A 3,547-nucleotide genomic window follows, 5' to 3' on the forward strand; every position below is an offset into this window, starting at 1 on the left:
TACTTACGTGATACAGCCAAACTTCAAGAGAAGGAGTTATAGCTTTCTGTCCATAGAAGACTTTTAAAAAGAATGTGAATAATTAATACAAGGGTATAGATAGGACATAAGAATTATTTAGCACCTAGTAAAATAGCCTTCATAGGTTATTATGGGTTTGTCGTTAATTTATGAAGAGAACAGAGTTATTATGTTTTTTTGTGTGTGTATCTGAAAAAATAATTGCACACTTAATGTATGCGATTTCTTCTAGGTGCTCTAATACAGTGAGCCTAGTCTTAACAGTGTTGTGCAGCATTCATCCAAGAGAGTTATCTGAAAAACCAAACCAGACTCATTGCTGTTGAGTTGATTGGAATTCATAGTGACCCCTATTGGGTTTCTGAGGTGGTGAATCTTTACATAAGTAGATTGCGCCATCTTCCTTCCATGAAGTGGCTGGTAGGTTTGAACCACCAACCTTCTGGTTAGCAGTCAAGTGCCTTAGACACTGTGGCACCATAGTTTGTTAAGAGAGTTATAGTGGACATAAAACTGAAGTGGGAGAAAAAAACATAACCAAGCCTATTTGCCTACTCATAAGAACTTTGTCCATTAAGCATACCAAATTAAAAGTCTTATCTTTCAACTTGTTTTGAAAGTTTTAGTAATCTTATGCTTAGTTAGGCTAGTTCAAAAGGCAATATGAAAGGTATATTAACTACTCACCAAATTCTTAGGGCTAAAAATTTTGAGACTATACAAAATTGTCCAGAAACATTCAGCTAATTTCCAACATTGAAATGTATGTAGCATGTAGAAAGTAAAGGTAGTTGTTTTATGTCATACAATGAGGGTATTTTCTTATGAAACTGTCACAGCCATGATTTCTTGGCATTTCAAACAGACCCACAGTAACTGATGACTAGTGTTTCCCTACTTTTAAGTCAAGAAATTGATAGAAAAACCAGAATGCTGCTGGCACTCCTATTCCTCTTTGATACTTTGATACTGTGGTCACAAGGGTTAAGTTGGGCCCTTTGGCTGGCTCCTCAGACGTCTCAGCCTTTCTAAATAGACTAGGTGATAAGTATGCCAAATGAACAAGTAGGGTTACCCCTGCCTTTTGAAATGCCAATACAAATCTCTAGTGTCAGCCTAGGAAGAAGCTCCCATGTCAGCATCAGGCCAAAGCAGGTATTTGGGACAGTGTCAAGGGCCCTAAAATCACTTTGGCTGCAGATCTATGTGTTAAGCCTATCTGGAAGCCTGATTATGTGTGTGAGATAGCCAGCTGTCTTATTGCTGTAATCACATATGGCCACTTGGATGTAGCTCAGTTTTCATGGATTTGCTTCATCTAATTTTAGTCTTTCCAGAAAATAGATTAGTAGCAAGTAAAAAGTTTTTGTAATGTTGGATCATTTAGAGTGATGAATTCTTTTTGATACTTGATTTAGTACTTTCAAAAGACTAATTTTTAATTTTCCTTATTATGGTTACTCCTGAGCAGAATTCTTTATTACATACAATATTGATTACAATAAAACTTGCTGTTGAGTCAATTCTGACTCATAGCAACCCTTTGGACAAAATAGAACTACTCCATGGGGTGTACAAGTCTTTAAATCTTTAGGGACTCAGAGTACCACATCTCACTCTTGTGGAACCGCTCATGGATTTGAACCGACAACCTTTACATTAGCAGGCAAGTGCTTTAACCACTGTGCTAGGAGGGCTTCTATTGATTACAATACTGTATTGTATATTTTTAAAAGGAAGTACAGCTCTGGTGGCATAGTGCCTAAGGCATTTGACTGGTAACCAAAAGGCTGGCGCTTCAAACCCACCAGCTGCTTCTTGGAAAGAAGATTGGGCAATCTACTTCCGTAGAGATACTGCCTTGGAAACCCAAGGAGGGGTCGCTATGAGTCAAATCAACTCAACAACAGTGAGTTTCATTTTTGGTTTGGTTTAGCATTAGAAGAGAAATCACTGATTATAAAGTTTTTGTTTTTTTCTGTTTAAATACAGAAATCAAAGTAATGAGTGATTTTCTACTGAGTAAAATGTAACAAAAGTTTATCTTAAGGAAACAAAGTTCCTAAATGTGTTGGGAGGTCCTTGATAGCCTAGTGACACTGCATCTATAAAGAAACTTTAGGTTTGTTGTTCCCTAGTGTAGCTATAGCTTTTTTTAACTCCTTTGTAAAGAGGTTAAAAAATGTTATGCTATGCCATTACAGTATTAACTGTCTTACTGAAAATGTGTAGCAGAAAACATTTGTTTTAGGTTCTGCCATTTGCTTTAGGATATAAAACCTCTTTAAATTCACAATTTTAAATATATTGTTATAAAAGATTACATCATGTAAAATAATATTTCTAAATAGTTTACCTTCTGGTATTGCTAGCCAGAGCTACAGAAGATGATGCTTTAGGAAGAGATCAGTAAAAATGTAACCTTATTCAATCCAGTTACTTCATAGAAATCCCCTATCACTGACAGTAGTCAGTTTCTACCAGAAGTTGGCCACACTTGTGATTTCTTCTACCCACCACAGACCACACTGTCTAGTGGTCTGAAAAACCAGTACTAAAGTTCATTTCAGAGGAACATCAAAATATGAAAGAGGAAATGGCTAAGAAACACTAAATATTTCTTAAATCATTTTTGAGGGAGGAAAATGAAGATAAAGAACTATGCTAAATTTAACTGTTACAGTCTTGAATTGTGAAGTAAATTTATAGCCAAGAGTTCTAATTTTTTTTTATGTTGTTTTTTAAGGATTTTTGTCATTTTTTGTGTTTCATCCTAGATTTGAATAGCTACAGCTTTTCCATTTCAGAAATTTTTTAACTCCTAGAAGAGTACCCTGTCTAGGAGAAATGGTCAAGAATATTAGGAGACTCGCAAACAGAGACTTGGGCTCATTCTCTACTGTCAAAATAGCTCATACTGGATGGCATACTGTAAAATTAAGCTCTTCCTCCTAGACATCCTCTGTAGTTCTATTATTACACTTATTTTCCTTCCACCTTAATTTTTAATATCTGTCTACCCTCACAAGCCACCACTCACCTGTCAGTTTGTTGTACTGTGATGGCTTGTGTGTTGCTGTGATGTAGGAAGGGATGCTTCTGGTATTTCAAATACTAGCATGGTGTTCTGATTACCTAGTGCCACTGACAGGAATGTACCACAAATGGGATGGCCTTAACAAACAGGAGTTTATTCTTACAATTTGGAGGCTTTAAGTCTAAGTTCAAAGTGCCAGGCTCTAGGGACTGGGTGAAAGCCCCTCAACCTTGGGCTTCAGCTCTGCCTCCAGCTCCCGGCCCACTGAAGCTGGAGTCTTTTCTTCACTCAGACAGCTGCTGTCTGCTGAGGCTACCAAGGCCAAGGTTGACAAGTAACAAAACACAGTCCCGATGTTACCAAACCACACGACAAGTCATTAATTTGAGTCCATTGTCATTTTCTTTGTTGGTTACCAGGGGTGGGAGGGAAGGGGAGGGAATGCTGTTAGATAGATAGAGATAAATATTGATTTGGGTGAAGAGAAGG

This window comes from Orycteropus afer, unplaced genomic scaffold, assembly GCF_000298275.1.
Source record: "Orycteropus afer afer isolate SDZICR_OR568_19922 unplaced genomic scaffold, OryAfe1.0 scaffold00133, whole genome shotgun sequence".
Taxonomy (NCBI): domain Eukaryota; kingdom Metazoa; phylum Chordata; class Mammalia; order Tubulidentata; family Orycteropodidae; genus Orycteropus; species Orycteropus afer.